Raw genomic sequence first — 26,596 nt, 5'->3', positions numbered from 1 at the left:
AAAAAATACATGTATATCTATAAAATATCTAAAATTATGCAATTAAATCATACATAACTTTGAATATTTTATAAATAGAATAATATTTTATATATATTATAGTTTGGTTTAGGCAGGGCTTAATGAATTTAAAAAAAATAACCAAGAATATGTGCAATATGTATTTTTAATCCAACAAAAACAAATAACTATGAATGAAAAAGTGTGCACAATTTTGTCGTATTGCCCAAATTAGACTAAAACTATTATGGTTTCGTTTAGGCAGGGTTTAGTTGATTTTTAAAAACTAACTAACACCATCTGTAAATTGTAGTCTTAGTTCAATAAAAACAAATATATATGACTAAAAAAGTTTAGTGTGCACTATTTATAGCGAATCTTAACAGCCTACCTCCACCCTTCGCCACTGCTGTACACTACTGCTGAACACCTACCTACATTAAATTAAAAGTTAAAAGAATCGATCAAAAATATATGTGGAAACTTCTATCAAAGTTATTTTGAATTAAAAGAATTAGCGATGTAATTCTTGGTATTATACTTATTCGTTAATTTTTCCACATTTTATAATATAAAAAGACCGGTTATATATTACAACATTATCCACTGACAATGTCGTAAAACAAAAGTGGTTAAAGTATATTATTATCGTTATTTTGTAGTTATGATCAATTTTTAATGATGATTCAATATCGACAATTGAATAATACAATTGGAGGTAAAATACTTTAGAATGTTTTCAGAATTTTTGATGATCATATAAAAGAAATGAAAATATTTGCACGGAAGTATTCGAATAGAACTAACACTGGCAATACTTGTGGTCAGTTGAAAATCGCTTTAGCACCGGATCATTCAATAAAAACAAACCGTAGGTATATGTTATATAAACTGACAACCGTTCTGCTTATTTACTCATGTTGTTGATGTTGGTGTTTAAATGGAAAAAAAATATTGAATTTTATCGACTTAGATACCTATATCATAATATAATAAATGATTGCATTTATCACGAGTGATTTTTAAATACCAATGATATAACTTAATTATTAAATAAATTCGACCGAAATATTTAAAAATAATGTTATAATTTAATATTTCAACAGCTATTAATATTTATATCATAAAGCAATTTCGACAAGAAAAAATGTGCTATAAATTTACACTATTTTTAATTTAAGTAATATAAAATTTTAAATTAAGTGAATAATTATTAAAAGTTATGAAAAATCCTTGATAGGATATTATCTATAGCCTAAGTTAATAAAAATATTTTTTAAATTATAAGATATCAGTGACATAATAATATACTATGTAATAGTTGTCGCAATATATCCACTAACGGTGCGTTGTATTGTAGGTATGGTATAGCAGTGGCGAAGGGTGGAGGTAGGCTGTTAAGATCCGCCATAAATAGTGCACAATAAACTTTTTCAGACATACATATTTTTTTTCATCGAAATAAGACTACAATTCACAGAAAGTGTTGGTTAGTTTTTAAAATTAAATTAAACCCTGAGAAACCAAGCGATATTAGATAATAGTCAAAAAATACATGTCTATCTATAAAATATCTAAAATTATGCAATTAAATCATACATAACTTTGAATATTTTATAGATAGAATAATATTTTTTATTTATTATAGTTTGGTTTAGGCAGGGCTTAATGAAATAAAAAAAATGAACCAACAATATGTGTAATATGTATTTTTAATCCAACGAAAACAAATAACTATGAATGAAAAAGTGTGCACAATTTTGTCGTATCGCCCAAATTAGGCCAAAACTATTATGGTTTCGTTTGGGCAGGGTTTAATTGATTTTCAAAAACTAACTAACACCATCTGTAAATTGTAGTCTTAGTTCAATAAAAACAAATACATATGACTAACAAAGTTTAGTGTGCACTATTTATAGTGAATCTTAACAGCCTACCTCCACCCTTCGCCACTGAGGTATAGTCACACAATATCATGACATCTACCGGAAACAGATCGTTAAATAAAAATAATGTCATTTCAAAAAAAGTTTTTTCTATGCTTAATCATAATACTGTAAAAATAAAAATAAAAATTTATCTCCTTTGGATTTTTAAAACCTAACATATTTTATATAATATTTTCTTAATCCAACGATTTTATTCTACGTTTACTACGTCTATTATTGGAAATATATTATTATTATTATCATTACTTCTTAGGTCCCACAAGTATTATTGATTAGTGATTAGTAGGTACATACCTATCCAAAACGACCTACATAGATAACCTAGTTCCAAATAAAAATAACAAGTTGGCCAAATTTTATATAACTTGACAGGTTGGACCTAAATTATACAAGTATAATGTACTAATTGCATGAAGATCATGTTCATGATATTGTAATAAATTAAAGCAATATTAACTTCACACATGAACTATCTCTTACGACTGATTGCTATAAAACATTTTACTAAGTAACGGTGTAGTATTTTACCGTATACAGCGAATGTTTTAAGGAAGGCCCCTTAATTGAATACTTATATTTGTGTACGTTGTATAATTTCCAATCACAGCATCGTTTTGATTGTCTTGTTGGTGGTCGTAAATCTTGTCAGTGTATTCTGTATCGTGTCAACGGTTGCAAGTGAACGTAATCTCTCAAACAATTTCATACAAGTTTGCGGCATAGTTACTTAACGTTTGAAATGTTGACAATTTCACCTAACGTCAAGAAGTACTATTAGTATATTTATAATGCCACCATTTTATAAAAATGCACAATTAAATTAATCTAAGACATAAGTTATAACAATATATAGTGCAATCATGACATTTTCTGTGAATTCGGCGATATTAAAACAGGTATCTATATTATAGTATATACTTATGAATATAATTATATGTATGTATTTTTGAACTATTATAATAGTGATAAACAAAATAAGCAAAATAAATCCTTTTAAGACGTTTTTATTACGGATCAAATTAACATTATTTACCTTAATTATGTATATACAAATAAGGCTATGTTTTCTTATACATATAAAAAGTTATATATTCGATAAATCAGATACATTAGTTATTTTTTTTTTTTTTTTTTTCATTGTAAAAATATTTTTAAATAACCGGTATATAATATATAAAATTATTATTTTTTATTCAAAAACAGCTAAGCGCTAAGATAGTAAGTACCCCTCCCCTATATAATATTGCTGATATTATTGTAATATGTCACAAGCATGTAGGTATATAATATTATTGAAAATAAAACTATTTCAATATGACTAAAATTATTTTTGTGATTTACAAACTAAAATCAACATGACTCATTCATTTTCGAATGATATGTTGTCAATTGCACAGTAAATGTGCATTTTTTTATCTGATTCATGAGTAGGACCAATATAATTTATCTCAATATGGAATCTAGATGTTTGATTGGTTTTTAATCATTCTTTACCTGTAGTATACAAATAATACAATATTTTATTTTAAATATAATTGACATTAATATGCATTTGACGCAGTTATACCAGGAGTCGATAATATTATAGATAATTAAATTCCACGTAATATGCACTTCACGATATATTAAGTTACCTTGTATGTACATATTATGTAATATTATTTTAATATCTTAATGTAATTACTTCTATTAAATTTTTTTTTAAAACTGATTTATTCATAACAGACACTCTATTCACTATTGGTAAATACATCGTTAAAACATTATAATATTTAAATCAAGTTACTACTATATTAATAATTGTATTCAAGAATTCTTTATTGAATATATTAATATTATATAATTTAAAAAAAAATACCATGTGACTCAGTTCTTCATCTGTCAAACTATTATGAGAGTAATCTATCATTCACGACCCGATTAAAATAAATAGTTTCTTAATTTTTGTGTCAGTTAATTTTAAAATTTCGAATTTGCATTGATGTGTTCCTTTTCTTTTACCTTATCTCATTTAATACAACTTTTCCCTGTCTCGCTCACTTATACAAATTAACATAATATTTATTATGTTTTCTGTTATGCGTTACAAATAATTTAAGTCAAATATGTATTAGTGAAATATCAGGAATCTATTAGATAAAAAAAATAATATTTGTACCAAATAGGACTTCGAATTTCAAGCGCTGTGTTTTACATACAGATCACACCGAATTTTTTTAACAATATACAATTGAAGTGTTATTTTAAATCCCATTAAAATTGGCTACCACCTTTTGGAAGATTAGTGCAATGGTTTTGGGTCCCATTCGGTACGAAAATAATGTGTCTTTTTTATAATATATGTATATTTCTGATGTGTCACTGAGAATTATAATATATCTAAGGTCATTAATGTTGTTAAAAGAAAGTGCGTCTCTCTAATTATGTATACGGATTCAATCGTAGCACCTGAACTAATGGTTATACTGAACAAATAAGATGCTACATGTAAATGGTAAATATGTATTTATCAGAGGAGACTACAATAATACTAGATACTATTGTAAAAAATATTTTTACTGTGCTTGTACTAAGAGTCATGAATACATGATTAGTAATACAATTCATTATAAAACAAACATATTTATTGTAAAAGTGAAAGTGAAAATTTGGGATTTAGCTGCGGCAACGATTATTTTTACATTAACATTACATATCTAGTTATATTTTAATATTTATGTTCACAAAATTAACAATAAATTATTAGGAAATATCATTCATTGTAACGCGAAAATATTATAACGTTATTAGATCGAATCTAAAATCATCATTATTGTCATTGGATTAAAGAATGTATAAGAGTTTAATCACGAATGCTCTGCGATCAATTTAATTACCTAGGTATTTTTAACATTAAAAAATAACTGAACGTGTATTTTATCTGTGCACTAAACGATTTCCAAAAAAATAATGGATTAATTAAACTATGTAACCAAAACCACAAAAAATGTCAACAGGTAGTAAAAATGTCCTTCTACAGAATAATGAAATTTACTTCTGACTGTCACAGATTAAGTAAATAAGGACGTATCTCATTTTTCAATTATTCTTCCTTCCCAAAGTAATGTCAATATTAAAATTATTGTAAAATTTTGAAAAAAACTACTATGAAAAAAGTTCATTTAAAAAGAAGAAATTTGAATACCTATAAAATCGTATCATTTATGTGCCATGTTTCGTATTTTAGGTGCCACACCCACGATGCCTGCGCGGCTTAAGCGTCTGCCTATAGCGTCGTGGGTCCCAGGTTCGAATCCTGTACACATAATATTATATTGTTTTTCAATCTGTGTGTAAGTCAGAGTACGGACTTAATAGGTTGATCAAGTGGCTGACATCTATTTCTCGTAAAAACAAAAATCTGTTAACACAAACCTTCACCCTGTGGAGGCCCATATGATCTTATTAGGATCAGACATGGCCAAAAAATATTCTTCTTATAAAAATGTAGGAGCTAGTAATTTTTATAAGCTTAGATTATAATCGAAGTTAGGCCATAGATTTTTTAAATAGTCTAATATAGAAAAAATAATATTATTTAAAGTTTGTATAAAAACGAATGCAAAAAAATTTAAAGTAGGTATAAAGTTATCATCTTCAAAATGTCAAAAGTAACGTTGATCTAATAACATTGCGAAGAGAAAATAAATGTTTAATTTAAATTTTTATTAAATATTTTTCTTTCAGACTATTTTGACGATGTCCGCATCACTGGCATATTTGAGTATAGGACTTGTGCGAGGATATTCCTCGTCTGCCCTTCCTTCAATGAAAAAATATACTCCAGAATTACTTCCTACAAGCGAGTCTGCGTCATGGGCCGGTAAGAGGATAAAGTAACATGTATGAATTTTCATTGCCTATTCTATGAATGGATATATATTTTGACATGATCTATTTTTAATTAACACAGTGACATTGATCTACTTTAGGTACTATAATACAGAGATAATTACAAACTGATAATAGGTGCAGTACTAGAGATGTCATATTGAAAGAAAAAATATCAATACCTGGTCCACCAACAAAAGTATTGATACCCAAAAATTGCAATATCAGACAAAAATTACCAATATTTCAAGTATCAACACTTTTTGACATCTCTACATATAGTTGAATTGTTAAATAGGAAACGACAGTTTATTTAATTATTAGTTTTTTAGTATGTAGCCTTTTTTCAATATCAAATTCAATAGTACAAAAACTCCATCTGTATAGAAAATTTTCATCAGTATTTTTGATTTAACAGTGTTGACCTTGAGTGACCAGTGCTGCAGATTATAATATTTATAAAAAAATATAATATGAACTTGCCAGACCAAGAGACGATGTATAATATGTTGATAAAAACACAAATTCATAAAAAAATGTTATTAACTTATGGTCTGTAAACATCACATACACGTCAAGGTCAACATAGCTAACCTACGTGTTTCTATCTAATGACCAATAATGTGCCACGGGGTTAAGTAACGCGCAGTGCAACGCATTTTGAGGGGCGATAAATTGTTTTTAGTGAATATTGATTGTTGGGATATCATTTTGTAAAGCAGCATTAAAAGACAATACCATTGTAAGTTACCAAGTTAGTATACCAGTTATAAGTATAATTACAAAATCAGGAGAATAATAAAGAAGAATACAATTTTTAATATCTACACTTTAAAAAAATGCAAAACATATTATCAACGTCGCTATAATTATTAATATTTGCTCTTTGAGTTAGTAAATAAAAAAATGTCATATACGGGTTGTAGTATTTATTGTCATGAAGCAGAAATCCCTTAAGTAATACTATTTCATCTCACGTGACCCACATTTAATAAAATAATAGTATATATTATTATTATTGATGTTTTCATATTACCTATATAGATTATCTATATTAGAAAATCGAAATATGAACAATATGTTTCCAATAAGACCAATGAAAGTATATTTTTTTCCATTAATCTATGATTTATGGTTGCTCAGAAGATAACTGAATATCAAGGTGGTCACGACCGTCCACCAGGGATTGAAGAGGACGAGAGTGATAAAAATACGTACATAATAATATTATTATTAATAAGCAGATTCCGATTTTGAAAGTCTCCCAACAGCACAATAATTTTCCATATTTATGTCGAACTGGCAGAGACAGCTGTCTCACTAGGTCTTGCAGACAGACTGGCGTCCTAGCAACATGGCTTTAGATTATTAACTTTCACTCATCTCAGACAGTTGGATTGGTTATCACTTTTATGACTTGCATGTCATTACTTATTTTGGGTCAAATGCGTAGTCATTTAGCTATTCATGATTTCGGCGTTTGGGATGATGTCCGGTACCATCTTAGTCCGCTAGGCCTAGCAGAAAAGCTGGCTTGGTAAAATTTCGGTGTAGGTATATAAATCATTCGTTAAATTACATGCATTTAAATAAGATAAATTATAAATTTTAATTATTCGAATATAATATGTGATTATCATAAATAACAATCTAATACATGTAACGTAATAGAAGTAGTAGTAGGTAATAGAGTAGAGTAGCCATGTAAAAAATAAATTTTAACATTATTTTTATTGTCTGAAAAAGATATATCTGCTTGCAGCTATATAATGATATTAAAAAAATCGAATTTTGAATTAAAATTTTAGCTTTACATAATATAAACTTTCCCGGTGAGTGACTTTCATATAGAATAAGTGAAGCAATGCATATATCTGAGAGGAAAGGAAATAGCTTTAAAAATACTGTCTAGCAGTGGATTTAACTAAGCTATATAAATTCACCAATTCTGATAATAATAGGAATTCATTCGACCAAGAGGAGTGGAATCAGTTTAGATAATATATATAACAATATCACCAATTTTAATAAATATAGGAATTATGATGACCGCGTCAACAGACAGGTCGAGTAGAATCACGTTTTGGTCACCTGCGTCCCGTAGTGGATTGATATAAAGTCCCTTTCACCGCTGACGGCACAGCTGTTGTGCCCTCATTAGCTGATCATTCGATATAATTAGCATGTTATTTAATTGTGGTAATTAAATGCTCCGCGGTAAAAATAAGTAAATATTATATAACATCACCTGTTGTTAAATGTTGTCTTTCATTCTTTAATTATTACTAATAATAAGTAATATTAGATTATTTCTAAGAAAATAATTTAAATTTTTGTTTCATTGTTCCCAGAAATAATCAGTATATTGATATTATGTTACCTATGGAAATTGGTAGTGTCAAATATTTCTAGTGTATAAATAAAATTAATGTGTGAACAGCCGTAAATAAGTATTTAAAAAAAAAAATTAAAAATAAAATAAAATTTGGAATATTACCTACGTTATCTATGGAATTAAATCCAGTGAAAACGTTATCAAAGAATGTGTAGGTACATAGTGTGGGTACATACCAAGATTATGATTTTCTCACCGGAAAAAAATAATGTGCGCCAATGGACATTTAAATAAAAAGAATCGGTTCTATCTGTCAATAAAGGATTAGAAGGCTTAAGAAACTTAAGAAGCTTCTTAACGAAGACACTATTTTGTTAAGCGCCTGCTAGACGATCATCTCATGCTTTACAACATTGAAGTTAAAGTCCCTCCACCAAACCCGCCCCGTACCACCCTCGGTCTTAATCGAGAGTATCACGGGACCCATCAATTGGTGATGTGAAGCATCTAAGAATTGGCCTGGGAGTGTCCTGGGAGAAGATGCCCAAGACTTAGATTGCTACGCTCAAAGTGAGCTCTGACTGAGTTTACTGAGTTTACTCTAATGCAAAGTGCCAGGGAGAGAAAAAGCACATGGAAATTACTAAAAAGAAAATGAACCTACTTGTTTATTAAATTAAAGAACGAAGCTAATCATACAGGCAGCAAAATTTATGTGAAGAGATCTTCACGCCCGTAGTAAGACGCCGCAAATTTTTTGAAAGCAAGATAATTGGCCTTAGTAGCAACCAGGTTGGACGGGCCGATGAGTCCAATAGCTGGTTGGACCGACCTGAGCATTTCCTCCCGTTCGGAGCACATACTCAGACACTCCCATAGGATGTGGTTGGCATCCTGTATTTCCCCTCCGCATGGACATGTCGGACGGCTTACAAGTCCAAGCTCGAAGAGCTTGCCAGCGAATCCACCATGACCAATCACAAATTGACTGGTGTAATGGTCTGGAGTCAGATATTTGGTTATCTCCATTCACCACTGTATGTTTGGAAAAAACGTATATGTGTGCCGGCCCTTGGTCGATTCGTCCCACTTTCGCTGCCAGGTCGTAATGGCCGCGTTGAGCGACATGAGTCTAATTCTGCGCCTCAATAATGCTACTCCTTCGCCAGCTAGCCGAGGGGGAGGGACGAGGTGAAAATCACCAACGTCGGCCTCCTCGCCCTTGAGGAGCAATATTGAAGCGCCGCTGACCTGAATATGCAGGTCAAGTGGGAGAATGCCGGCCAGGACCGGGAGCGCGTCAGTTGAGGTAGTACGGTAGGCTTTGGTAATGGACAGAAGCGCGATGCGCTGTCCTCTTAAAAGAGAGATTCTAAGTTTGACACTTTTGGGAATGCGCGGGCACCAAGCACTGGCGGCATAAGCCGCGATTCCCATAAAAATGGCGCCGTAGGCGATCTTGAGCGCCCTTACTTTTAAGCCCCATCCTTCACCAGCCATGCGGCCGATCCTCTGGAAGGCCACCCCAGCCTTGTGGACTTGGGTTTCGGCATGGTGTAGGAAATTTAACATTGTGTCCATTTTGACGCCTAGATAGGTGACGATCTTCGACACTTTCACTCTCGTGTCACCGAATCGGACTGTGGGTAGTCTCGAACAGCTAAGTCATCTCGGTCTTTTAAGGGCAATGGCTTCTGTCTTGGAAGGTGCGAATGATAGTCTAGTTAATCTACCCCAAGCCTCAATTGATGCTAAAGCTTCGCCAACGGTGCTCTCAATCTTCGCCCTGCTGTCGGCCTCGACCAGCAGCAGCGCATCGTCTGCGTAGGCAATGACAGTACAGTCGGTTGGAAGCGTAATTCTAAGGAGATCGTCAAAGAGTACGTTCCAGAGAAGGGGCCCGAGGACTGAGCCCTGGGGACATCCCATGCTGGTGTTCCTCTTTATTGTGGTTGAACCAACTCGAAACTCGATCGATCTATTGGTGAAATAACTTTGAATTGACGCGAACAAATTTCCTGGTAGTCTCTTCAGCCGGAGCTTTCGAAGTATAAGAGGCCAAGACGCACTATCAAACGCACCTGCAATGTCCAGGAAAACTCCTAGGACGTATTTACGGCGAGAATTTTCAGCAATGGCAATCACGTTCCTTATGGCGTCGACTGTTGATTTGCCTCTTCTGAATCCAAATTGCTTATCGGAAAGCGGCGAGTGTGTCTCCAGGTGGGCTTCAATCCTGTCACTTTACAACAGTCAAGCTAACCTGCGCAAACTGTTTCGTATCGGGAAGCCCGTATGTATGGACGGGAAAACTGAAGCTCGCACAAACCGAAAAGCGCTGTTATCAGCTGGAACCGCTGGAACCTACTTTGTGATTCACTTTTCGTTCCCTTAGGATCAGAGAAACCTATCTTAATTTTTAAAGATTTAATTGTTCCGTATTTTTTGTACAAACTATACCGCGCAGCCAAGTCGCTGCCGTCTAGACGGCGCTTTAGACGTTAATAGTAATATATTATAGCGAATTGTATACAGCATGTAAGAAAGTGTCGAATTTAAACGTTGCGTGTCTCTGAAATCTCTGAAAAAAGTAGTTTTCTAATGTGTTCAATTCAATTAATAGACAATTCTGGAGCGCACAAATCAAAGTTTCGAATAGGTTTAAAATCAATAAAACGACGTTTACATAATAAATTAGTTTGTTATCTAAGAGATCTTATCGTATTAAGGGGGGACATGCTCAGCGTAGGTCAAAATGGAGTTTTTGTTCTATTTTAAAAGCATGATCCTGGACATACCTTTGTACGTTACGTTGTAGATAATATATTTATATAATTTTGAAGCCTTATTATCCTTTATATTTATTTTAAACATTTGATGACTGCATAACGTATTTTTATTACGTAAAATAGTATTCTTTTAAACCTCTCGATCTAATGTTTTAGAATATAGTCATAATCCAGTACATGCATGTGCAGTGGTGTTAAGGGTTTTTACATTTAATAATTTTTAAACGCATTTATAAAACCATTAGTATAATTTATGTCGACATTATTATAGTGAAATATTTACGATAAAAGATCATATCGATAATCTCTGTGATCCCAAATTTGACAAGAATTGGGCATTTTATTATTCAGAAAATCGGCAAGATTAACACATTTGAAGATAATTCTAAAGATACTCATTATAAGCTATGTTTTTGACCATTTAAGTGTGATAAACATCATATGAATAATGATTGCTTTATAATAATTATTGACCTAAGAATAGGGTAGTGTTTTTTTGAAATACGCCATTTTTTTGTCATCCCCCAGTGGTTAAGCTACAACATACGGCCGTAGCCATAAATTGACAAACTAAAGTTGAAATAGGGAGTAAGATCATGTGAACGCGCGAATTTGAACATGTACCTAACCGAAAAAAAAATCTTTTTTTTTCTAAAATTATCTTAAATTATCTGAAATCTAAAATTATCTCGTCATAAATTATACTAATGGTTTTACTTATGCGTTTAAAAATTAATAAATGTAAAAAATCTTAACACCACTGCATAGTTATGTACCGAAATATGACTATATTCTAAAACATTAGAGCGAGTGGTTTAAAAGAATACTATTTTATGTAATAAAAATACTATATGCAGTCATCACATGTTTTAAATAAATATAAAGGATAATAAGGCTTCAAAATTATATAAATAGATTATCTACAACGTTTAAGGTATGTCCAGGATCATGCTTTGAAAATAGAAAAAAAGCTTCATTTTGACCCACGCTGAGTACGTCCGCCCTTAAGCACCTTCGATATGTATTTTGACAGAGGGGTAAAATGTCGTGGACATTATTTATCAAGTTGTATAGAAAGCCGATTTTTAAAAAATGCGATATCTTTGGATGCTTTTGTTTTTTTCTATACATACTGTAACTTACAAAATACTGAACCGATATTGATAAAACTGGCACAGCTAATATTGTACCGATTTATTGGATCAATTTATAAGATATAACTTCTCGAAAAAAACGTATTTAGTAAAGTTGCCTGACAGGTGAAATGCAGGTAGAAATTGCTTGCCTACGTCCAACCGTTGTCGAATAACGCACTTTTAACAATTCATCACAAGTATGCAACATAGTCAGATAGCAGCGGTACAGTGGTGAGGTGAGGTGAAAGTAGAGGGCGCACGTTTATACCCAGCAGCTGCCTACTGAAATAAAGTCAAATCGAATCTAATTATTTTTTCATTCTGCGTATCTATCAGCTGTATTTCAACGTGGACCAAGTTTCGGAATATTGCTAGTTATGCATATGTGACGTTTTATTATAATTAATGACACGTAACGATTGTCCCTCGCGGCCCTGGTAGTCAATTATGAAAGGCACTGGTTTTTATCCGAAGGCCCCGAGTTTGATGCTCGATGAGGTCACAATCTATTTATATATTTTTTTTCAAAGTTTGGGTATTTGTGATCGTCTCATTTCAATTACTAAATACACTACTGTCATTGGGTATCATCGCATGTTGTAGTGTTAAAAAGAATATAATAATATGTACTATACTAAGTATATTACAGTGGCGTAGGGTGGAAGTAGGCTGTCAAGAACCGCCATAAATAGTGCACACTAAGCTTCACACGTATTTATTTGGTTTTCATTAAAATAACACTACAATTTACAGATGCTGTTGGTTAGTTTTTAAAATTCAATTAAACCATACGAAAACCAAGCCATAATAGATAATAGTCAAAAAATACTCGTCTATCTATCATAGTTTTGGATATTTGGATAGAATAATATTTTTTATCAATTATAGTTTGGCTTAGGTCAGCGATTAATGATTTAAAAAAATGAACCAAAAATATGTGTGATATGTATTCTTAATCCAACGAAAACAAATAAGTATGAATAAAAAAGGGTGCATAATTTCGTCGTATCGCCTAAAGTTTACCAAAACTATTATGGTCTGGCTTAGGCAGGGTTTAATTGATTTTTAAAAACTAACCAGCACAATCTGCAAATTGTATTCTTAGTTATATTAAAACAAATAAATGACTAATAAAGTTTAGTGTGCACTATTAATGGCGGACCTTAACAGTCTACCTCCACCATTCGCTACTAGTAGATTACTTATGTAAATAAATGAGTGAGAATGTAAAACAATCAATCATTAATAGTAATTAATACCTACGTGAAAGTCGTACGTTTTTCAGAATCTTATAATTGTAACAATTCTGAATTTATCGAAAGTTCCATATTCAAAACCAAATTTAATTCAAAGTGTGGTCAATATGTAATATATTATGTCATTATGGCTGGATATAAATCATCTAACCCGACCTTGGTGCGACCGTCAATAGGCTGACAATAATCGCGCAATTTTCTCATTGTTAATGCTGTTATTATTACAGCATCAAAGAGAACAGCTCTTTAATCTAATGATGCCGAGTTCTGAACGTAATTGAGATCGCCATACCATAGGGAAGTTCCATTAGTTTTGAGCATGCAGTGTGTATGTATTGTGAAATGCAAATTTTGGGCCGTATTCATTTTGATTAGTTTAAATTGGTGCCGTGAGCTAGCCAACCTGGAGGTGTATTTTATAATCTAGATTTTGAGATCTAATTCGCAGATGCGGATCGTTTATTTTAAACTAGATTATTTGAACATGCCTAGAAATTATCTATAATAATAATTAATTTAAAAGGTACACTATTACAGGTCTAGGACGATTTGGCGCCGGGACAACTGGACGCCACGCAATTCGAAATTAAATAGACGTTTGGTACTTATAGTTAAAAAAATATTTAATATTAATATTTAAATTCAAATTATTATATTATGATTTAATAGTTGGTGAGAATTTAAATATGCACACGTAAATATTGATTTAATAATGCATATGCTTAAGTTCCAACGAAAACAGAGTTTTTTATTTTATATAAAGCCTAAGGCATGGTTATTCTCAATCCGCAATAAAAAAAACATTATGTGAAGAGTAAAATGAATTAAAACTACTAAGTAGTAGATAGAAACTGATTAAAATTACTCGTCAACGTTCTGTATACGTGTCTACCACAGTGCAGCGTCCAATTGTCCTGACATCCAGTTGTCCCATTCCTCACTATTACTGTATGTGTTACGATTATTTATCAATAACTGAATGCATACTACAAACCGAAGATATGTTACTTTAACTTGAATTTTCCACCATTGATTTATTTAATTTACCAATTATGAATAATTATACCTACCTTAAAATTGATTGGAGGTGAATTTAGTGATATTTCTCATTAGCTAATTTTATTAAATTTCAAACGCGTTGCTTTGTTCCATTGTTGACGAGTAATGACAAGTTAATGCGTTAATTGAATGTATTAATAGTGAATAACTAGGTACTGAATGTATCTTATGGGTTTTTACAAACATTTTAAATGCTCAAAAAAATATTTTAATATTAAATAAATTAAATATATATTAATAAAATTAAAAAACTACTAAGTAAGGGATCAAATTTTGATCCTTTACTTAGTAGTTACATAATTAGGGTATTACCTAATTTTATTGAAGTTATACTTATTTAGGCGCATTTGGAAAATTAGATCAGAGTGTATTTTTGGCGTGTGACATAATTTATTTTTTCACAAGACAAAAATTGCTCTCGATTGGATTCGAACCACGATTGTTCGGTTATCAGCCGAACGCACTACCTTTATGCCACAGTATGATAATGCAATCGTGACGAGTATACAGTATAATATTATAGTTTAGAATTGTTCCGTCGCCTAGGCAGCGAATTTATTATTACATGACCTCCTTAATTTTAGTTTTTATTTATATTGGGCTATTAAAACGTCAATTCTATCTTATATCACACGTTAATATTTGACAGATCTGAAACATGAACCGCAATGATGTGATCATAGCCAACCATAGTGATCATAGAATAAGGAGTATGGATTATTTTGCTTGGTGAAAAATATTCTTTCGCGTTGTGAATTGTACCTACTCTTTTTTATATGTGATCAGCTGTCAAAACTAAGCATAATATTTTTAAGTGTGATAGGTACGTTACTTTTGTTTGGTATTATATATTTAGTTTATGTGAAAACTATTTTCTAACTGTTTGAATATTTTTGGTTGATGTGAATTTTGACTAACGCAGTGTGCGATTATTTTATTTTGTTACGCCAAAGAAGTATACCTTCTAACGCACGTATATAAGTACACACACCGATTTTTTTTATAGATTTATTATATAAGCGAGAATTATTAACTGAATTTATTGATGGTGTGCATTTACCATTAGTGAGTGCGTGTAGTGCCTGAAGATGCTGAAAACCGAAACCTGACTCTAAGAAAACGATTCAAATGGAATTAAAAACAAAATATTGTATTTATTTTTTCGGCTATTAAGTACATATATACAGGCAGGGATGTTATATTTTAGGTTTTGGATAATAAAATATATTACTATATAATATTATTCTTTTATTATAATCCACTGTAAATTAACACAATAATCACAATATTGGTAATACTTTATAATTAAAAAGTTATCTCTATATATATAAAAATCTCGTGTCACGATGTTTGTGGTCGAACTCCTCCGAAATGGCTCGACCGATTTTTATGATTTTTTTATTGTATATTTCTTAGGTATGAGAATAGGTCAACAAGTATATTTCATACCGCTAGGTGATTAGGGTATCTCTATCCAGAAAATTTTTTCTTTTATTTTTTTTGAAAATTTCTTTTTGTATTTTTTTTTATTATTTTGCATCAAAAAATACCTATAACCCCAAATTTTCACCCTCCTACCCCCACCCTCCCATTTTTTAATGGCGATTTTATTATTTTTGTATGAACAAATTTAACCGTCGTTCGTATTTCAAACTAAACGAAATTATTTATGTTGTTGAATAACAGATGGCGCTACGTCCAAGAAAAATTCACGAGAAGCGTCGCGTCATTTTGACATTTCATTCGGCATATCACAACGCAGTGCGTGCAAAATTTTGTACGATTTATTTTAATTTATCTATTTTTATGTGCGTGTATTACAGTGCACAATGCCATCAAGACGCAAGGGGGGCCATTTGGGCCGTCGAACGAATAAAGCAACAAACATGCAAAATAGTAGAGCAGAAAGAACAGACGAACAAATCCAACAAGATAACAAAAACGTGCGTGTAAACATGTCGCAATTGCGTGCATCCCAATGTCAAGAGGCACGAGCTGGACGCAATCAACAACGACAATTGGAACGGAGCCAAGCGAGCCGGTTCATAGTTAACACACGCAGAGAAAATGACCGAGAACGCCAACAAGTACATTGAACATTTACAACCGCTTCGTTCCTTCGTCTCGCATTCGAGTACGAGCCAGATATTGAATATTCCGCTCATCCAAAAGTACTGATCGGTGCTATGGACAAAGAATGTCCCCATTGTCATGCGCTCAAATTCAAACATGAGTCAGCCGGGATGTGTTACGCATCAGGAAAAGTGCAACTACCAGAAATTGAGATACCACCAGAACCATTGAACGGCTTGCTCATCGGCACGGTTCCAGATTCAAACCTGTTCCTGAAGTCCATTCGCACATTCAATTCATGCTTCCAAAAGACTTCGTTCGGAGCAACAGAAATAGTTCACAATACTGCGGTAAATGGTCAACAATTCCATTCTACGTTCAAAATCAAAGGCCAAGTATACCACAAAGTAGGCTCATTGCTGCCAATGCCAAACGAACCACATAAATTTTTACAAATCTACTTCATGGGCGGTGAGGACATCATGTGCACGCGTGCATGTGGATGCACGTTGCGGCTACAATAGCCTCAATTCGCCTAATGCCAGGCGCATCGTCGGCGAACTGGACGCCCTATTGAATGAGCACAATGAACTATTGAAATTCTTCAAAGCACACATGCACGAATTGCAAAGTGACAATCACGCTATTGTCATCAATCATGAGAAAACACCAGCTGGAGAGCACGTGCTTCGATTCAATGCGCCTGTTGTTGACGACATTGCTGGAATCATGGTTGGCGACCACACATCGACGCGAGAAATCGTGATTCGAAGAAGAAGCAATAATCTGGAGTTCATCGCTGACACACACCGTTCATACGACGCTCTCCAATATCCGCTAATTTTCTGGAAGGGACAAGACGGATATTGCATAAACATTAAACAACGAGATCCTGTCACAGGTAATTCATTCATTATGAACATCATTACTCATTTTGAATTGAGAAAATGAATGGTTGATGTTTTTTTGTTTTTGTCGGCGGTCATCGTCTACAGCGCTCTATTCAGGGGGATGAAAGTTCCGTACAGCGAACGTGACCACCTAATACTCAGTTTTCAGAATAGATGGTAGCACGGTCACACACGAAGTCGCATGATACAAGGCCATTTCAATGACCAATCAGAGCTCACCCATGGTCCAGCCAATCAACATTCGAGCTTTCGATCAGTCTTTTCAAATTTCATGTCAATTCTACATTTCTACATGATATTTTCAAAACAAAAGCAGTCGTCCAAGTGTCAAGTGTCAGAATAATATTGCTGTTCGGCGCTTTTAAGCCATATTGATAAAAGGTTTTGCAATCCGATAGCTGATAAAATAAGTTAATGGGTAAGTCTACTTTTATTATATTATGTTTATAGGTATATACAATTGTATGCCCCTTGAAATTTCTTTGCAGTCGTGGTATCGAAATAATGATAGTACCTTCCTATTGTAATTTTCACGTTTGCAAATCTACCAAGGCAAACATAAAAAATAGGTAGGCATACAAAGAAGATTATGTTTGAGTAAATTACGTACCTACCTATATAAAATGTCTATATTATATTTGCGCATTCTTACAAAAGTGTAAATGGCGACCATTGTCATTTTATATTTTGAGATTAAGTAGATTTTAATATTATTGTTTCAGAATCTACATCAATATGTTGTTGATCGTCAAGCGATGAAAATTTATAAAGAAATCTTCAAGCTACACAATATATGAAATAATTAATGAAGTCATCAATCTGACAGGAAGTGCTGACAAATAATTTCCATGGTGGGAGTGTATTACTATTATTATTATTATTACATAATTATGTCCTCATCAATTTATATTGTTACTCATAATCTGTCAATATGATTATCATTGCAATAAAGTGTACCTATCTGAATTGAAATATCGACTTTTATTCATTTTTGTCACAATTTCGTTTTTATATTTATAAATACCTTTTTGGGTTCGGATCTATGGTTCTGTCATAGCCAAAACTTCTAGTCACGCCAATAGATGGTACCAATTATAGGGGACATCTTCTTGTATGGAACTTACGAATCTATATATATATATATATATACGTCTGTTATCTATGGCTCTATTCCTCTTTCTGTCATATATCCCATCCCCACACACTTACGATACATTCGTTATTTTTTATTTAACAACCAAAATATTCACTAGAAATAATTTATATGGCAGAACAACGTTTGCCGGGTCAGCTAGTAATTTTATAATATTACAGTTCTAATATTGTGTTCGGAGTCCAATAAAAGAATATCGATTTACATGTAAGAATTTTCAATAAAAAACAAAAGAAAACCCTTTGGGCAAATTTGAATTTGACAAAAATTAAAACAAAAGAATTCTATTTTCAATAACGTGTGACTCACTCAAAAATGTCACTGCATTTTATTTTTGAGTAGACATAACAGTGATGATGATCGCGGTATTAGTCTTTCTATTACTATTTGGGGATTATGTGTGTCCTCGATAACTATCTAAGATATTGGGAAAACTAGTCGTTTCTTCTCCCAAGGTGCAGAACTAACCTACCACTGGTAAGGTCATTTAGGTGAATAATAATTCTGTGTTCAGCCAAATCGATATGAATATATCTAGATATTATGTTCTACATACTTGACGATGAATCTATGTAGACGTTGTTTTATAAATTCATAAAATAGCACTTACACGTAATAATTATTTGTGTATTTAAAATTCTTTATAATCTTTTCGTGCTATTTTTAGCATTATTTCTTTCTTTTTTTATGTCATGTTGTGAATATCTTGAATTCGTAATTAGTATAGTTCACTACGTATATTAAAATAAATAAATTTGAATTTGAACATCAATACTGTTTATTTTTATATCCATAATGATTACACACGTTTTACATGTATACCTATAACAATTTATCATAAACAATTTTATATATGTCCAGGATCTATTCCGCCAGTGGGTGCCTTTATTGGAAGTCTGGTATCCGGTCCACTGATGCAGTATTTTGGGAGAAGGCGCGTGGTTCTCATTGCCGCGCCACTCTGGACTCTCGCGTGGGCGGTGGTCGCCAGCGCCGTCAATTTCTACTGGTTGCTAGCCGGAAGAATTAGCACCGGATTTTGTGTCGGCTTAGTATTACCTGCGGCACAAGTTTATGTGAGTGACGATACATATTATGAACATACATATACGATTGCGAGATTAATGTTTGTTCAGGTAAAACTAAGTAGGTACTTGTAAGTGAAAATGCCAAATTCATAAGAGAACAGTTTTTTTTTAATAATATGAAACTTTAAATAGGTATATGTTTTCGTTAGATGCAATTATAGATACCTATAAACATACAACTACATTTTTTTAATAATACATACCTATGAAATATTATGATAAACACAACATAGTATTATTTTTATTTAGGAATTGCAATGGGTAAAACAATAGTTAATATTATATTTAATTTATGCTCCACTTCTTTGAATTTGAATTTGAACATTTACTGATTACTGTGGATCAATTATACACATACGGCGGATATCGGCGGCTATTGACGGTAGTTTATCATATGTCTGTATTGAGGCGGTTAATTTTTACCTAACTGTCAAAAGTGCTGTTTTAACGGCTATTATATTGGCTGTGTTAACTTTTAGAGCAAGATATGCAGTTTCGACAGTTTATACGGCTAACTTATTGTAACAATTATAATACTTCAATACATACATATGATAAACTACCATCGATAGCCGCCGACAGCCACCTTGTGTATAGAATAGACCCACTGAAGTGTGAAATAATAATATTTTTAAATTTAAAAAAAAATGATAAAGAAAACTCTTTACATTATAGTATTGAAAACGTTTTTTTTACACACTATCATCATTATTATTATATAAGTAATTCACTGAAGACGCCTAATGTCGTCTTTACATTTTATATTTACAGTCGATGTATTTAATACAACTGACGTAGATATATATTTTTATTAAATAGTTACAAATTTATTTCAACAATACCTACTAAAATGGTTTTGGAATCGTTATCAAGTGTAAAAAAGCAACTAGTATAACTTTTTTTAGCACAGTAGTCAAAGTATCTACATTTTATAGACTTTATTATAATTAACGGTACTTACCATAGTATGAAGAGGTAGAAAACCTCAGCTGACTATAAATTTTTCTCTCCTGTGTTAACTTCTATTTTAAGATCCTTCTTAGGACATTAACATTTGTCAGACCTTGAGATAAAAAAAACCTTTTTTATTCAACGAATTATTCATAAGATTAACAAAAATGTAACATTTTTTATTGAACGAAAAATATGGCGCTGAGACTTTCTTTTTCTAGATCTCTTATTTAATGTGTTTTCAAACTATGCAATACGTTTTTTTATTAGGTATATTATATTTTACCATGCCCGATCCTTATAAGATCATATGGGCCTCCATATAGTGGTAGTTTTGTATTAACAGATTTTTGTTATTTTATGAATGTTTTAATTTGCTCAACCGATTAAGTCCATTTTCCAAACACACATTGAAAAACAATATTAAATTGGGACTTGGGACCCAAGAAATTATTAATCGACTTAACCAAGATCTTTAGATATTATTTATAATGATATTTATATCGGTTTAGAGTTCAATAAAAATTGCAATATAAAATTTTTAATTTCTAAATAATTTATGAACGTCAAAATAAACCAATAAATTAAAAAGTTGAACAATTCTAAGCTTAACATCATTAAATAAGGGGTAGTTTTTTATAAGGCTGTATAGGTATATATATATATATATATATATATATATATATCTGCTTGTAGAAGATGTATATATGTATTTGGATTCGAACGTAAAATACTGTGCAAGATTAGATCTGTAAACATTGTATTTCCATCATATTAAATGTTATATGCACACGAGATATATGTGACGAATCTATATTAGCTATATCTTTTATATGGAGTTCATATAGTTATAATATTTACCGATGTTACGATTAATTAATAAATATAATTATATGTATATTATACTTTATTTCAGGTGAGCGAATGTTGTGCACCATCAGTACGAGGAAGACTTGGTACTCTTCCCGGTCTATTCATGTCTCTTGGCATACTACTTTCGTATATTTTGGGATATTTCGTCGAATGGAAAACTCTGGCGTGGTGTTCTGCTGGAGCCGCTAGTAAGTAAATTAATTGATAATTTACAAAAATTAAAAAAAAATGTATATTATACTTAAGATTATTAGATTTTGTATATATATATTGCATTATTATGTAGAGTACATATTATATAGTATTGATATAATTATTTAAACCTTATTTGTAATACCATCATTTTATTCTAATAATACTCAATTACTTTCAACTATAACTGACAACTAAATTATGCATCGTGATACGTGTATGCTTGATGTGTATGTGAACGCTTCGGAATAATTATTAAAATATATAAATTCATACTTACTATTTTCATGAAAAATTCAAAATTTTATATTATAACCTATTACGAGAGTACCTTGTTTTAAATTTGGGTATAATTATGTAGGTACATAATATTTTAAAGATTATTTGATTGTTTTCTGAATGATATATTATAAGATAATTTTTTTCACATATTTCATGATGCTGTGTATCATGCGATTAATCTGTTTGGTGACACCGTAAATGTTGACTTGTTTTTTTGAACTATATAATATTCGTGGATGTGTTAAATAATATATTTATATTATTATTTTATTATATTAATAATAATAATATTATTATGTTACATTTGTAATTGTTTTTATCATTTTACTTTATTATTTGTAGAAGACCATGCTTTCTCTTTTACTTTATTGTAAATATTGGTTGTTATTTGTACTTAATTAAATATTTTTTTTTATATTTTGTATTTATTGTGATTAATGGCACATTGGTTAATCTCTATAAGTGCGATTTACTCTGAATTTTGGATATGTATTTACAAAATATTATGATAAATTAGTTTTAAATTATATTTATTCCACGAATATTCGTCTGAAAAAATGAATGATACTTACTGATGAGTAGATTATAATCTTTGTTTCATAAAGCAATTTTTATTATTTTGTAAAATTACGCTGTATCAAAGGTTATTTTTATTCTTTTGTAGATTGTATGTCTCATAATTTCGTTATTATCTGTCAATTGTAGTAATAATATGCAACTGTATGTAAGTAGCGTAATTAATATTATTTCTGACTTTCAGTTTTGATATTAGCATTTTTAATCCCATTGCCGGAGTCACCAATATGGCTAAGCATGAACGGAAAATACTCGGAAGCGGAAAAATCATTGACATGGCTGAAGCTGCCACTTACCCACGAATCGATAAATCTCGGACCAAAGAACAATGATGTCGAAAATGACAAGTAAGACTTCAAACCTTTACAACTAAAAAGTAATACGGATATTAGGGAGGGATATTTTTATGTCCTTGCTGTCTATAAGCGTGCTATTGTTTTGTCCAACACCGATAATAGTCGTAAAAGGACAAAGGGTTCCCGGCTTTTGTGCTCCTGTCACTAAACTGGGGAAGGCATCAAACAAATCGAATAATTTTAAGTTCACCTTTATTTGGATTTCCGTTTATATACTGCCGAGGATTTTATTGATTTTTAATTTTAAAACTTCCAAAACCTATATGTAAACAATTATAAATATGTTATGAAAGTATTATAATTTAACGCTTTTGAAATATAAAAAAAATACAACCAAAATATCGTACAATGGTAAAGTAGATTGTTAAATTTAGCTTATAAAAATTAAAAAATATGTTTCATATAAGAATGTTTATTTTTATTGGATACCAATAAAATAAATTATTTAATCCCACATACAGCTTATAATATTCTTTTCTATTGTCAGAAAAGTTTTTAATAATGAATGATCCCCAATTATTTTGTGGGTTTCAACATTCCTTGGACTGAGCGGGCGATAAACGTTGACGTCTTAAAATGAAAGGTAAATAACTGAGAAGTTCTACGTTGTATCAAACCCGGAAAACTACACTACCTTGGCCACATTATGAGAAGACAAAATACAGCATTCCTTAACATGTTAACAAATGAAAGATTGATGGTAAACGTACCAGAAGCCGACGAGTTGTGCAAAATGAAATGTTCTGGGTAGCAGATAATAGAGAAGAAATCGCCCTGGTAGTGGGCGTCTTTCATTATAAGTACACGAGTAGAAGAAGAAGATTTAAATTGTAATATATACTCTGCTCGGTCGATCCCTATAACTATCGACCATAATCACCTAGAAATGCTGTCATCTTCTGTGTGATCAAGATTCTCCACCTCTCACGATTCACTGCATCATCCAAGGCAGAGTAAAGGCTACCTCAGTAAGCTCATATACTTGGACGCTCCATCGCGCCAAAGGTCTTTTTCTGCTTTGCTTTATCTGGAGACTTCCCAAAACTATCAGTCCTGTTTTGTCTAAAAACTAAAAACTAGAATGTGTCTTAAACTTGTCGTTGACAGCCGTTCCTATATTCTCTAGATGTAGGACTGATTCATTTTGCACTTTGTCCAAGAAATACAAATCATTTGGTGCCAACACCATATTTCAAAAGCATAAATTGCCGTCTGCCTCCTCGTTTACAGAGTCCATATTCCTATGAACACAGATTTTTGCACAGACATCATTTTCACCGAAATTATTTGACCCTTTCATATAGTGATAAAATGTGTCAATGTATTTTGCGCAAATTATGTAAGCTATCTTATTTTCGCTCCAAATATAAATAATTATACTCTACATAGTGATGAATCGATAGATTCGACCACAAGGCTTGCAGAGGATATGACAAGTTCGATAAAGCATATTCAGAGTTCCGCAGTACTTATTTCGGAGTGATCACGATCCTAAGTCATGCGAGTGACGATGAAAAGTAAGAGATTTTACACACAGTAATAACCCAAATACATATGAGGGCGGCTATGTTTACCATACGACCGGGATAATTTCAGTTTGGGGGTGCATCGTAGTTAGTTTGTGATTTTATCGCAGTTTGTAATTTAGAAGGTATGCGTATCCAACTCACCAAAAATTATACATATTATTTTAATGACAGATCTAAGCCAAGTTATGAGGTACCTATACTTTCTGTTTTCCAACCATTACCGGTCCTATAAAATGAGTGGTATCCACCATGCACAGTGTGTATTTTAAAGAAAGGGTTAGAATGACTGAATTATCAATCAAAGCTAATGATTCCTACATTATATACATATCTACCTTATAAATATATTACTGATTTGTACTAAATTGTTGGTCTACAATACATAGTACAACAGTAAGTACCTGCGCCAAAATGACACATTTTATGTTGCAAACCAAAATCTACTATAAACGTGATTGATTCAAAAATCTTATTATCACAAAAATATTATGGTATAAAATAGCATATATGGATAACATTTGATAGAAAGTTCATTTGTTTTTTATAATACCTATGTAATATTATTTTTAGAGCAGTAAATATTTTTTTAAACTAACATGAGTAAAATTATAGTAATTATACTGGTAGGTACATTATATTACGAGAACCCACAGTAAAACTAATAAAATACGCATTAATTTCATGTTCATTAATATTTTATTCCGTTATTATTGACATAGAACAAAGTTTACAAAATATAATCAAATTATACACACAATAAATGATTTCTTCATTATATTCATAACCGAATATTATTAACATTTAAAAACACTTCAGCCAAACATAATGCGTACGCTTCTTTGTGATCTATGTTAACAGCAATTTCACTGAAATGTAAGTAGACTCTTTAACAAGCTTTTACCATTTCAATGAAATTATAATAATGCCATAATGACTGTGGTTTTTTTAGATCACGTCAAAATGATACAACAGAAGAAAATGACGCAAAGAGCCTATTCTCGAGGGAAATTTTCTTCAGTTCGGGAGTCCTTAAGCCGCTGGGAATTGGGCTTGCTTTGTTGGCTTTCCAGCAAATTAGTGGAATTGATGCCATCATCTTCTTCACCGTAGAAATATTCAAAAACTCAGGTAAAATAATATTTGGCAACCAATATTGATCCGATTACCTGATTAGGTACTTATCAATAATGATAACCAAAAAAAACTCGTTCGATTGATTGAATTCTAAAATTGGAATTATTCACTATAAATTGGTATTACAAAATAAATCAACAAACTTATTTTATTACTAATGTTTTAGATATATCATATAATATTTTTGAATGCAAGAAAGACATAATTCATCAAAAATGTTGCTCAAAATTTAATATATTATTTAGAATTCAGATGACATGTTTAACATTGATAGATCGTATATAATAATATAATTCAAGCGTTATTTTATCATTCCGATTTTTTCCTTTGAAATATGTTAACACGTTTCATCGTTTTTTTTTCTTCATTTTAATATTAATTAGGAACCTATGTATAATTTAATCTTAGTTTTGTATGTATCTTATGTCAATTATTAATTGTGACAATATCATAGCTCAATTATAATAAATGAATAAAAATGATTTCATGTAGAACATATTTTTTTAAACATACATAATTTTGAAAAAAACTTTCTGAGAGAATATATTATAACCAATAGAAAAAATCTTTTTTGAAAAAAGTAAGATACCCCGGCCGGGAATCGAACCCTGCATCTCCCGGGTTTATGTCCCGTCCATCGAATTTACCAATATGCTACACACTGACATACTAATTGCGACAAATTTTAACTATTGGCCTTTTAAATACCCACTCATCAGCGTTCTTTGAAATCAAGTTACTTTGGCAATCGGTTTTTGTTTTTATTAAAAAAAGTAGATACCTATTACTTCAATTACTAACCGACGTCGTGGATTTCTCCAATATTTTTTATGATGCAACTTACTTGAACTTGCTAATAATTTATAATTAACTATTTCTTTTATTCAACGAATATTTCACAAGATTTAAAAATGTACCATTCTGATTATTGAACATACAATAATTTTGAAAAACACTTTCTGAGAGAATACAGGGTGGCTTACTTTTTTCAAAAAAGATTTTTTCCACCATTTAGCCACCCCGTATTCTCTCAGAAAGTGTTTTTCAAAATTATGTATGTTCAATAATCAGAATGGTACATTCT

General features: G+C 31.4%; 1 long non-coding RNA gene across 1 annotated transcript in view; it reads left to right on the top strand.

Annotated features, from left to right (window-relative positions):
- The first annotated feature begins 2,596 nt into the window (after positions 1 to 2,596).
- Positions 2,597 to 26,596, top strand: part of LOC147078444 (uncharacterized) — a 29,642-nt gene continuing 5,642 nt past the window's right edge. The window contains exons 1-6 of the long non-coding RNA XR_015071822.1: positions 2,597 to 2,845; positions 5,676 to 5,811; positions 19,393 to 19,607; positions 21,487 to 21,631; positions 22,678 to 22,840; positions 25,328 to 25,506. This is a non-coding gene — a long non-coding RNA (uncharacterized LOC147078444). The remainder of the gene's footprint in view (positions 2,846 to 5,675; positions 5,812 to 19,392; positions 19,608 to 21,486; positions 21,632 to 22,677; positions 22,841 to 25,327; positions 25,507 to 26,596) is intronic.

This window comes from Rhyacophila brunnea, unplaced genomic scaffold (assembly GCF_057557595.1).
Source record: "Rhyacophila brunnea isolate RB1 unplaced genomic scaffold, BYU_Rbru_1.0 scaffold_11, whole genome shotgun sequence".
In the NCBI taxonomy this organism is placed as follows: domain Eukaryota; kingdom Metazoa; phylum Arthropoda; class Insecta; order Trichoptera; family Rhyacophilidae; genus Rhyacophila; species Rhyacophila brunnea.
Note: the sequence above shows the minus strand (reverse complement) of the source record. Positions and strands in the feature narration are given on the sequence as shown.